The sequence below is a fragment of the Pavona decussata genome, unplaced genomic scaffold (assembly GCF_977016875.1).
Source record: "Pavona decussata unplaced genomic scaffold, jaPavDecu1.1 SCAFFOLD_72, whole genome shotgun sequence".
Taxonomy (NCBI): Eukaryota; Metazoa; Cnidaria; class Anthozoa; order Scleractinia; family Agariciidae; genus Pavona; species Pavona decussata.
In genome coordinates, this window is record NW_028145491.1 from 2,867,501 (window position 1) to 2,880,658 (window position 13,158).

The 13,158-nt window shown below is 38.7% G+C and overlaps 3 pseudogenes; 2 read left to right on the plus strand and 1 right to left on the minus strand.

Annotated features, from left to right (window-relative positions):
• The window catches only part of LOC146476982 (uncharacterized), a 3,809-nt pseudogene extending 40 nt beyond the window's left edge, over positions 1-3,769 (minus strand).
• LOC146476978 (zinc finger MYM-type protein 1-like) overlaps positions 1-13,158 on the plus strand; it is an 89,916-nt pseudogene that overhangs the window by 24,963 nt on the left and 51,795 nt on the right.
• LOC146476983 (uncharacterized) lies at positions 10,315-12,737 on the plus strand (annotated as a pseudogene).

Below are 13,158 nucleotides of genomic sequence, written 5' to 3' on the forward strand. Positions count from 1 at the left end.
TATCTTAATTTATAAGGAAACTGAAGAGCTTCCTCTCTGAGAAACTGTGCTAACTGTTGCACATTTCCAGTAACAAATTTTGAGCCACAGACAAAATGTCATTATGGGTGTCTATAAGGATAAGTTTTCCATTTCCTTCACTTAAAATAACACTTGATTTTTCATTTGATGTCAATATTGAACATTGCCTCCTTTCCTTAAGTGAAAATAGCAAGAGTTGATAGTCAATTGTTGCTGATACTGGATCCAAATCTTTGGTAAACCAAACGGGAAGAGGTTCAAAAATGTGACAAACTTCTAACTCTCTCGGAGCCAGTAAAAACAAGCTGCTTCAACATCTTAGTAACCTATGCATGACGATTGGCCTGACATGATCTTGTCATACATTGTGTTTCCGTCAACAATGGCATTTGCTAAGGCATGAAACCAAGAATTTTTCAGAGGATTACTGGTACCTACAGAGAACTGTGCTTCATTCAGACAGAACATTCTTCCCAAAACGATTGCAATCAAGGTACACGCATTACTACCGTCTTGTCTCTAACTAAATCAGGCAAGTTTCTATCTGTCATCACCTTAATGTCATCATTTGCAAACACTTTCTTAGCAGTCTCAATTGTAACAAACTTCTGTTCCACTTAACTTGACACCAGCATTTTTAAACAATGTACTTTAGACTTCCCTCTTATTCCTTTTATCTTCAGATATCTGCATGCAGGTATGATATGGCGGTGCAACTGCACATGACTTGATGATGTCTTGCCAAACACTTTACAAACTACTTGGTCTGCTGACTGCAGAGGGAAAGAGGGGCTTGTAGCTGTTGATTGGACAACAGTGTCTTAGAAAAAATACAAAGGAAACCAACTTGCAGAGCAAAAGTATTCCTACACTGTGAATCTAACTGTATGAATAATTAACTGTTACAGATTGTCAACTGACTTCAACTTGTATCACCAAAACTTTCAAGCGATTATCGTGCAGCTCCAGAAAATATCCATACCTAGCCCATTGAAGGGGTCTCACTGGAATTGCAGAGGGTGCAGGCCAAAGGGTTGAAATTAAAACAACTTCTATTGGTGGGGGGGGGGGGGGGAGGAATGAATATTTTCAGCAGCAATACATTTGTCCCAACGACAGAGATTGCAAATAAATGATTTGTGACTAAAAATTTCTACTGGGAACAAAATGGCTGACCACAATACAGTAATTTTGCAAAGTGCACCAAAAAAATTACAGTACCTTACCATCAGGTCCTGTCTCGTCATCTGACAAACCTGACCGAAAGTCAGTATCTCCTCCAGCATCTGAGCAACCACTTGTACTAGCACTACCAGCAGATGAACGCTTTTTGTTTGTCTTTTTTCTGAAAGGAAAACATAGCTATATTAGTATTATTAACCTTTCTATATAGCTAAGGGCCTGTTTATATGATGCTAGGTACCTGAGACAACATCAAACCTTGAATGGACATAAATGAAATTCTACTTGTACATAAGGAAAACTCTACCACTGGCTGCAATAATAACATGTCAACATCATACATTATATTACGTAAACTGTTTGTTGAACAAACCTCTTCATAGGAGTGTCCCAACCTAACCATTCTCTTTCTTTCGTAAAGAACATTCATGATGTGTTGACGGATACCATCTGGTAGAAAAAAAAAAGACAGTAACGTGTAACAAATGATATTACCATTATGATAATCAAATTCAGAAGAATCTTTAAACCTCCTCTTTATAGCAAACCACAGAACTTTATGCTTTGCAATGTGGCATGTGGTTCCAGAAAGTATCCATACTCCCCCCATGGAAGGTCATTGGAAATTCCTAGGGGGAGGTGGATCTTAAAAGCCAAACTTTTAGAAGAAAAGTATGAAGCAAAACTGGAATTTCCTGCGGGGTGAGGGGGTACAACACAAAAAACCTTCCATGGGGGGAGTATGGATATTTTCTGGAACTACACAATAAAAATAACACTTCCCAATGTTCAGCTTTCAGTCCAAAACATGAAATAAACAGCAGTCAACTGTCACATTGTACTAAGCATCCTATTTGCCACGTCACCACAGCAACTTGACGGAGAGGAGATACTGAAATTAATGACCTTGAATCCTGGTCTAATTCTATCTCTACAAGGAAAAGGTTTGTAACAAACCACTCCAGAAAATCAAACAGTGCAGATTTGAAGACTAGTTAATGCCACAAAACTACAGGAAATGATCGTCACTTTAAAACTAAGCTAGAACCCTCATAAGTTAAAAACGTTAGGTGTGCCACTAGTCATTCAAAAACGTGAATCTTCAAATTTCATGGATCTTGGAGTCTCGAGAATTTCCAAAAGCCATCTATAAGTCTTGATTTCATTTCAATTCCAAGGTTAAGAAAGTCTTGGTATCTCAGAAATTTGTGGTGTCTCAGTCATAAATTTACCATTCATCACCCTTAATGATGTAAACAAATACTAAAATCTCAAACCTCTTCCAAAATTCAAGGACTGAATGTAGCAGCTGCCTTCATCCACAAGTTTGTCCACCAATCTATCAACTTTTGCTTTTGCATTAGCATTGGAGCGAAGTGAAGGTATTTCATCTCCTGGAAAAACTTCCACTACCGCATTTCGTATTTTTGACAGCCTGCAATGCAATTTTAAAGATGAAATTAGGCAATAGTACGGAGAATACCCTGTGCTGTGTGAGAGTAGCATACTCACACTCTCAGATAAACTGTTTTAGTTGCAGGATCCAGTTTCTTTATGTCTTGTGATTTCAGCTTCTCCTGTCTTTTTTTTTTTTTTTTCTAGGGGGGGGGGGGGGGGGCTTGGCAAACAACATTTCACTTTTTGTGACATCACAGCTGTTCCACTTACACTTGGTATGACAGGTAAGGCCTCTACACAAGCAAAATTTCTCAAATGTTTTGAAAAAAGAACATAAACTTTTAGAAAAGGTTAGCATTACTTGTATTCCAAATACCAATCCACACACAATAAACTGGCCCACAGAACTTTATGGAAAATAAACACACTACAATGTTTAGTTGTGAATGGACAAGTGCAAAAGAGTTTTGAAAAACAATTCAAAATAACGATTTTGCACTGTAGTGGCTAAACTTCTATTTAATTGTACAATTGTACAAATAGTCATGTGGTTGCGACAGAATTATAAATTCGTCCGAAAACGTACATATTGTAAGACTTCGGTAAGTTGTTGGGGGTTTCATGTTCGCATATAATTTTGCAAATTGGTCATTTTATTTCCGCATAACTTAAGCTTAATACCACTGTTAAAACTTAGAAAAAGTTATCAATAATGGTTTCAGTCAATACATTCGCTGAAAAATTTTAGTACGTTCGTACATGCAAGATAAATAATAATTCAATATCAAGGTAATCATACCTGCAAGTTTTTTTGTTTCATCCAAAAACTTTCCTTTTTTTCCATTAGTTGTAAGACCCAAGGTTTCCATTGACTCGTTTTTGCGTACTGTAGATGACAGAAGAACTCGTCCGTCCACTTCTTCCCTCTCGAAGTTTTGGGCGATAGCTTCGCTTCCCAGCGTTTCAAAAATCCACTCTTTCACATAGGCGATAGTCCGCTCTGAGAGGCAAAGCGAGAAAATGAAATATTTGTAGCAAATGCCAGTATTTAATCAAAAACTAAGATATGAGAATGTGCAAAAATACAGTCACAAACCTGAAACAATCCTGCCACGACTGGAGGTAGGACTGAAGGATAGATTACCGAAGGATCTGTTTTGGCGCGCATTTTCCGTCCTTAGATTTGGTGTTCTTTGAGTAAGTGATTGTAAAAATGAATTATCGAATACTGAACAGAATCGTCGGATTGAGAGCTCGAACTGGACTCTTTATCTTTAGGTGAATCGCCTTTGGCGATAATTTCGGCTGGGTTTTCCGGTAACACCGAACGAAACCTCCTTCACTCTGCTTTCAACATTTTGCTCGCGAGAAAGGAAGACCGGTTTTAGTGGAATGGGTGTGCGAAGAATGCGAGTTGTGGAGTTGCGAGTCGCGAGTTGCTAGTCAAGGTAAGATAATAAGTTAGGGATCGCAAAGACGTTAAAAAGAACATTTCGGGAAAAATGACTATATAACCTCTTGGTGGGCACTCTTTTTCCGGAGTTCAGTTTTAACCTCTCTTGGTTTTAATATCTGCGTACTTACACCTAGAGGGTTACATGTTTGGGTAAAAGAAGTGTTAGGGACCTACGCCATTGCTTTATAAAGCTCAGACAATGGTAAAAATGGACGAATCCGATTATTTTTCTTTCGTACCTTTTTAAGGGCAGAAATAAGTAAGAACCCACAGCCAAAAAAATAGGCCACTCTTGGGGGTTGTTTTTCAAAATTTCACACGAGCATTTCCGTCACTCTTATGCATAGGAATACCCAAGGCTCTAACTTTACTTAGCAAAGAAATCCACCAAAAAACACTATACCAGCTGATAAATAAAAGCATCGCTGCCGAAAGACTAAACAAAAAAGGCGGTGACAATCAACTTTGGGGGTATTTTCCTAGTTGCTAAAATCAAAACCTGAATGTAACGGAACTACCCACTATCCATAAATGATACAAGCGATATAAGTGCAAGGGGTTTGCAAACATAAAGGTAAAGGTTTCCTTATGATGGCTACCGATCTTGACGGATCAGTCGCAGTTATCATATCGAAGCCTGACGATACAAATGTCTGTATTCTTTCCATCACAGACGATCACTCTCGATACCTAAAATACTGTTTCCAGTAATGGAACGATCGTTGCCGATCATAAAGAACGGCCAGCCGTAATGTATCCTCGGAGACCCAGTAATCTAACCTGTCAATGTCAGTAATTATCTGAAAAACAACCCTAACGTGAAATTTTGTTGGCTAAGATTCATTTCCTGAACTATTGATTATTAGTATTGATTATTAGTATCGTTTTTATAAATTGGCACTCATGGAAAAGTTTCCCTCGATTTTACTTTTTTTCCGGCGAATTTTTCCTCCTGAGTTTTTTCCCTTTACACCTTTTACCTGTTTTCTTTTCTTGCACATGCACGTGCATATGAAGCCGCTCTTTGTGGTTTTATAAACGCGTCGCAAAATTTTAGAAACTCTGATGGAATGTAGCGATATGGAAAGTTGCAATGGTAAAGACCACGTAGTCGTGCAGTTAATCCAATGTTATAACTTATCTGAGATTTATAAACCAGTCGCATCGGCTCCTAACACTTCCTTTGCTCAAAAAGGTTATTCTCCGGTTGTAACTTTGGTTTATATTAAAACTGAACTCAACAAAAGACTTAAGTACCCTTTACTCTGAACAGTCCGTTTTTACGTATTGTGATCCCTAACTTTTATATAATGTTAATTTCACTAGAAATTTTCATTTACTAATTGAAGGGCTGGGGGCATAACCGCCTTATGTCGAATGTTGGGCTGTTTTTTTTTTTTTTTCGGATATGTCTCAATTTTTGCAAGTGGGCTTCGTTTTAGTCAACAAACACTGCCCTGTATTTTTTTTCGTTGGTTTGCTCTTCGTTTTCGAGAAAAAACGTATGCAAAAAACTCAGTTTTCCTGGCGGCATCTTTTGGAGATCTTTTGTTGAACGAGAAAATCGTTTTTTTTTTTTTTTTTTTTTTTCTCTTCTTTTTGAAACCAAAACATCCGTTAAAAAATTGCTTTCGAAACTGCTGAAATTAACCGTTTAAATTCGCGGCGAAATCCTCCTACGATTAAAGTGAAGTTTGAGCATCTAATCTGAACGTTTAAAGTTTTAAAAAAGCCACATCGACAGCCTAAAGAAGGCGGTGAGCTTTTCGCTACAGAGAACAACAACAAATCCGATGGCGACACATATTAAATCGAGTACAGCTATTAAAGAACAACAGTATCAGGGGCACCCAAAGGATCGTTTCGGTAAATTATCTGTTCGGAAGGACCTTAACCCCCTACAATTTTCTAAAGGGATTTTTCACTTCGAACTTTCGTGATATGGGAAATTTAAGGCCTAGTGATCTCGGATTGACAAAAATGTTGTTTCAGGTGCCGAAAAAAGGTCATTTATGATTTTCGGAAAGGAAATAAGACCTACGGTTTTCGGGAAATGGACAAAAATGCCCTACTAAAATTTTTGAAACGGGGAAATAGATGAGCTGTACTACTGATCAGTGGTTAATAGTCAGTCAAGGTTCGCAGGTGATACAATGATCAGTTAAATCAAAGACAAATATTACGGCACAAGTGAGAGCTTTGTTAATACCCAATCATTCTAAAGGCATCAAAATTACAAAAAAACAAGACGAAATAGGCCGCACAAGCCAGTTGCGCGAAATGTGTTCTAATCAGACTGTAAGTTGAGCTTATTTCGTTTGTTAACCGCCTAAATTAGCATTTATCTGGCCTAACTGAACCAGTAAAAAGTCAGATCAATGCCTGTCGACAACATCAGACCGTTTTATCGAAACAATGGTCGGAAGATGAATGCCATGATCTTCGCGCCATTTTTAACCACTTGTTGTCACGTGACTAGACAACATGTAATTTCGTGACAACGTGGAGCTCACGTTAGTTTTGAAGATTCAGTGAGATACGAAGGAACGCACAGACTTGAATCATGCAGCAGACCAACCATGTTCTATTGGCGCTTCTGCGGTGGCCTGCACAGAAGTGCAGAAGTTCAACTGAACAAGAGTGTTTTTATTATCGACTGAGTCTGTCTCATTGCGTTACAATAGGGCATAGTTTTGCATTTTAGCAGGCCGCTCCCAGTTAGGTCTCAAAGTACATCTTTCACTCGAAAGCCCCTCTGTATGCAACATTTTTATCAATCCGAAAACACTAGGCCTTAATTTCCCATATCACGAAAGTTCGAAGTGAAAAATCCCTTTAGAAAATTGTAGGGGATTAAGGTCCTTCCGAACAGATAATTTACCGAAACGATCCTTTGGGTGCCCCTGATACTGTTGTTCTTTAATAGCTGTACTCGATTTAATATGTGTCGCCATCGGATTTGTTGTTGTTCTCTGTAGCGAAAAGCTCACCGCCTTCTTTAGGCTGTCGATGTGGCTTTTTTAAAACTTTAAACGTTCAGATTAGATGCTCAAACTTCACTTTAATCGTAGGAGGATTTCGCCGCGAATTTAAACGGTTAATTTCAGCAGTTTCGAAAGCAATTTTTTAACGGATGTTTTGGTTTCAAAAAGAAGAGAAAAAAAAAAAAAAAAAAAAAAACGACTGTCCTCGTTTCGAACCGGTGCACGAAAAATGTAATCGAGTCCGGAGCGTGGTTTAGCGCGTCAATCGCTTGCGCCAACGAAACAGCAACAATAGAAGCGCTTTAATTGTACCAACACATTAAGGCTGGTTTCCATATGATCGCAGATCGCACATCGCAATAAGGTCTGCGATCGTCTGCGATCATATGGAAACCAGCCTTTAGATAGAACATGGTTCTATCTTCTGCGATCGTCTGCGATCACGATCGCAGGATCGCAGACGATCGCAGACCTTATTGCGATCTGCGATCATATGGAAACCAGCCTTTACTTGTATCGGCTCGAACAGCGAGCGGCTAATCCGACGCTTCGCTGACTTCATTGTTCAGCGAAACAAAAGGTTTCTTTTGTTTCTCGTTCAACAAAAGATCTCCAAAAGATGCCGCCAGGAAAACTGAGTTTTTTGCATACGTTTTTTCTCGAAAACGAAGAGCAAACCAACGAAAAAAAATACAGGGCAGTGTTTGTTGACTAAAACGAAGCCCACATGCAAAAATTGAGACATATCCGAAAAAAAAAAAAAAACAGCCCAACATTCGACATAAGGCGGTTATGCCCCCAGCCCTTCAATTTTGGCAACTCGCAACTCGCAACTGCAACTAGCAACTCCACAACTCGCAAATTACCCAGTCCCTTCGTGGAATTGGAATTTATTGTGTACCGAACACGCTGATTGGCTACAATTTCCCGCGAGCTCTGGGAGCGAGATTGAAAATGGACTGGGCGGACTGGACACGAAGGTGAGTTCCAGTCCTTCTCAGGACAAATGAGCAATGGCGGAGGGAAATGTCTGCTCCAGTGTTTCTTTACTGCCGATGCAACGAAATCGAAGTACAGCCACATGTGCATTGTGAGTGCGAAATTTGTAACAGAAAACCTGTGTCAAGAGCCACTGCTTACAGACATTTCACCAGGACAACTCAGTTATGAAAAATAAATAAATAGCTCAGAGGACTGGGGCTGGGAAATGAAGAAAGAGGTTTGGGATGGTAAGAGTTTTCCCAGTTGTCATGGTTCTGGAACCCAGATGACAGTTGGACTTTACCTACTTTTTGTCCAGACAAAGAATGCAGGTTTGTCCTTCCTGCCGCTAATGTGGAGAAGGAACCATATCTTCCAGGATCAAGACTGAAAAAATTAACCTGCCCCTCGTGCCATAAAAGTTTTGAGCATGAACTGGTAAAAGCACATGGTGACTTACGAAATGTTGCATATATTCTCCACTGGGATGGGTTCCAGCCGTTTTCAGGCAACGAGAATCATGGCTGCGGTGCTTTGGAAGTACAAATTGCAACAATGTGCAAAGAAGACAGATGAAAGAGTGAGGAGGTTTTTGTTGTAGGATTTGTACCTTGCTACCTGCTTCCAAACAAGAGGCCTCTTTCCCTTGACCCATTTCTTGCCCTTTTTATTGAAGAGATAGAGACTGGTTTTATTGAAGGTATTGAGGTAAACTACGCACTTGATACTCCATGGGAAAAAGCTGGGCCAACCAAGCTGCGACATCTTGTTTTACTTTACACAGCTGATTATCCAGCAATGTGTGAACTTTGTAAATCAAAATTTTGTGGGAAGTCTCCATGTCGAAGATGTGAGTGTGGTTACAAACGTGCAAGTGAAGAAGCAACCACTTATTATTATGGAGACTATCGTAGAGCAGCAAGATTTCCATGGCCAAGCCGCATAATCAACGAAGATATTCTTCAAGAAATAGAAGAAGAAGAAGAAGAAGAAGAAGAAGAAGAAGAAGAAGAAGAAGAAGAAGAAGAAGAAAGGGCAACGGTGGCAAAAACAAGGTATCAAGAGGTTGGATTCACAGGCTTGTCTATTTTGTATAGATTAACCAGATTGTATGGCTTTGATATTCAGCGTGACTGCATCATTGATGTAATGCACACAGTTTCTCTTGGAATTATTAAGCACCATTTGACATACATTTTAAATGATGAAGCAACTGACAGGAATGCTTTACAAGAAAGCTTAACAAAGTTTCCTTGGAGTTCTGATTTACGTGCATCACGATACCCTTCTAACCTCAACCGTACTGGTTTTTGGAAAGCAGAGGGCTGGCAGAAGTTTGGTTTTCCCAGCTTCTGAACTGGTGATAGGGGGCATAATTAATGACCAAGACTATGAGGTATGGGAGACACTTCCACGTATTGTTGAGTTTCTTTACTATCAAGGACGAAGTGGATGGAATCTCGATTCTGCTATTGTTTTCAAAGACATGTGTCTTCGCTATAACATTTTGCTTGAAGAACGATATGGACTGTCCAGCTGTCATTTAGTCAATCATCTACTCACTCATATTCGTGAGGATGCCATGAATTTTGGATCCCCAGACAATTATTGGTGTTATGATTTTGAGAGGGCTGTAACAAGGTACATTTCTATATCAAACAATCATAAAAACATTGAACTGACTTTTGCCAGAGCTGAATTGAGGAGGGAGATTTAAAAGTACGGGAATCAATTAATTCAAGATCTAATGAAGATGAATCTGTTGGACCAGTGTTGGTACATTTTTGTTCAAGTCTGTCAGAAATGTCATCAATTGTTGCTTCTATTCCAATTGAAAGGAGAGACCAGCTATTACCTGAATTCTCCGTGTTGGCCATCTGAATGGAATACACTGGAATGACAGAGCACAAAGAAAGGAGGTGCTACAGATGCTGTATGAGGAAAAAGGAGTTACAGCAGCTGATGATGATCTGTCTGATGTTGCGTGTGAATGTCGTAGCATTTGTTTTACTGGGAAGTGTGGAAACAGTGGCAAGACCTTCAAAGCAGGTGACTCTGTTATCACCGAAAGCAGGAAAAATGGTTTTGATGTACTGACAATAACACAGATATCAAGAATACAAGTGCATGGGGAGTATGAAGTTATCATTATTGGAGATGCATTTTAATATGTACTGACTGACAATCAGCCAGCCCGCCATTCTTGGTCAAAACATCTGGTTGAACAACTCTCAGGAACTGAGCGTGTATGCCATGCAACCAACATTAGAAGGCATGTCATTCTATTTGAGGATGGCCCCAGGAACTTGCATTGACTATCATCGTCCTGACTTTCCAATCACTTCTGTTACTGTGCCTTCCTGGCCAATAGAAGGAGATATGGTTCTTGTGAAAGGTGATGATGTTGAGCCATGGAGGGCCCTCGTTCAGACCGTACGTTCAAGAACGATGACAATCAAAGCAATCTTTTATGTTCCTCATCCTCGCTGGGGAAGGGAGTCCAACTTGTGGGTACGTGAAGGTTCTGTACCCCAAGACATATCATGGAAATCGATTCTGGAAATTTGTAAAGACTCTTGGCGAGGACAAGGACGAGGCATGTTTAAAGAAGATGATTAACCTCTTAAGAAGGTGAACTCAACAGTTTTCCACAAGTTGTAACTTTAACAATAGATAAGTTACAAGATGGTTCATCAAAGTAGTGTCAAACTTGTTTTAGCAATTCTTTAAATAGAGTTAGAGTTATCGGGTATATGGTATCATAATGGCAAATTGAAGCCAGGGAAAGTAATTTTTTTGATAGCGGGAAGTTCTGAGTGATCCAAGCTTGAGTTAAGGTGGATTTCCACTGACACGCAAATGTCTTACCTCGCCTGTATTTTGTTTACACGCGTAAAATGTACCCAACCATAGAAAATGTCTACGTGCATATTACTTACATGTGTAACAATTTAAGCGGCAGTGGAAATCCATCTTTAGTAAGCTTCCACTGTACTTTATCGCACTTATTAAAACTTGGCAATGTTGTCATCAGGACAGGAGAAAGTTTTCTTGTTTCTATCTTTTTCTTTTATTTGGATCTCATCTGCAAAGTTGGTGTCTGTAAAGTTGTAACTGTTTACAACTGTTTGCAAATGCCAGATCGTTTGATATAAAGGCCATACAATGATCGTCACTACTTTCTTTTTTATTTCTACAGTTTTCTCAGCTCTTGTTATTTTTCCTGCTTCTCAGGTTCTCTTGACTTTAAAAAAGAAGCAAGGGAGGAAGGTGGCAGTGATTTACAACTCCATGGTCATTCCCAGGACTCCATTCATATTTCAAACATTGGGATGGAAATTTTGGGAATTAATTTAATTCCCAACTTGGGAATCGAGTAGATCCCAAATTTAAAATCAAAATCATAACCATGTGGTAAATTCCCAGTTCTGGGAATACAAAAACCCAAGATAGTCCCAAGTTTGGGTTCGTAATTAGGGAATTTCGTTGTAATTCCCAAACTGGGAATCTGGTATTTTTTCCTGTGCATGTATTGGTATTATCACGGTAATCTTCCAGCATATTTCATAAATTTTTTTACCAAGAATGAAAGTATACATTCTTATAATACACGATCAGCGACAAAAATACATATTGAATTTAAAAGAACAAATTATGCAAAATTTTCTCTCAGGTGTAAAGGAGCAACTATGTGGAACAGTCTACCTGATGATATTAAGAACATTGATTCTTTTAATCGTTTTAAAAAAGGCTTAAAATTATATATTCAAAATCAGCCTTGTAAAGAAGAGTAGAACAAATATGGTTAATCAGTTAAATGAGACCTAGAATGTAATTAGTTTACTTGTAATTAGTCGGCCTTCTGTAATTAGTCTAAGTAAAATGTATTAATACTGCGGAGATCTTTTAAAAAGCTCATTAGAGCTTGCTGGATCTCCTGCCTTATGAGATATTATATGATTATAATGTATATGTAAATATATCTGAAATGATTACTGTTATTAAGTTTTATTTATTTATTTATTTATTCATTTATGCATTTACTTATTTATTTATTTATTTATTTATTTATTTATTTATTTATTTATTTATTTATTTATTTACAAGGTGTAATGCCATGTCTATTTAGCCGGACAAAGAAAGGCACCAAGAGAAAGAAAGGTTGCCAAGGAATTTGCCCAGTATGCCACAACCAGGATAATTTTAGACTGCACTGAAATATTTATTCAGCGACCATCTGCTATGCTGGCCCAGTCAGAGACATGGTTAGATTATAAACACCATAACACTTGGAAGTTGCTAGTTGGGGTAATACCCCAAATGGACAGGTCTCTTATTTGTCAGATCTCTGGGGCGGGCGTGTATCCGACAAGAACATAACAGGAGAGAGTGGTGTCTTAGATTTGTTGCAAGTGGGTGATAATGTCATGATTGATCGTGGATTTGACATTTCTGCAATTGTACCTACTGGCGTTACAATAAACATGCCACCATTTTTGGCTGGCCGTGATCAAATGACAGCAGCTGAAACTGAAGAGACTATGAGCATTGCTTCAGGGCGCATTCATGTGGAGCGTGCAATTGGCCGCATTAAAACTTACCACATTTTAGATGGTACTTTACCTAATACCTTGAGCCCCTATGCAACACAAATTGTAACTGTCTGTGGCTTTCTGACAAACTTTTTACCCCCTTTACTACCACCACTGGTATAACCACTGGCACTGGTATAATTAGTGTATGCATGCATTCAGTAATTTTGGGCTGATAACAGGCAGTTTGCCCTGGCTAGCTAGGATGATTTTGATTTTTGAGCACATCAACTTGGGAGCAGATATGAAAGAAGTTGACATTTTGAACAACAGCAATAACAGCTCATTTTGGTGATTAAAGGTTTGTTTACCTTTTTTGCATTTCAGAATTTTGGCAGAAGCCGAGCTATCAGTCTAGGCCTGCTTCCCGTAATCAGCCCCTTGGGTTCCATTAATTTTGTATCCCAAATAAAAGCACTTGCATGTCAACGCATGTTAATGACTATTGGGATTCCATATAGTAAGTTATCATGGAACCAAAAATTTCCACTTTATTTCATTTAAAAATGAAATTGTACATGTATTTTTTACACACAGTATTCGC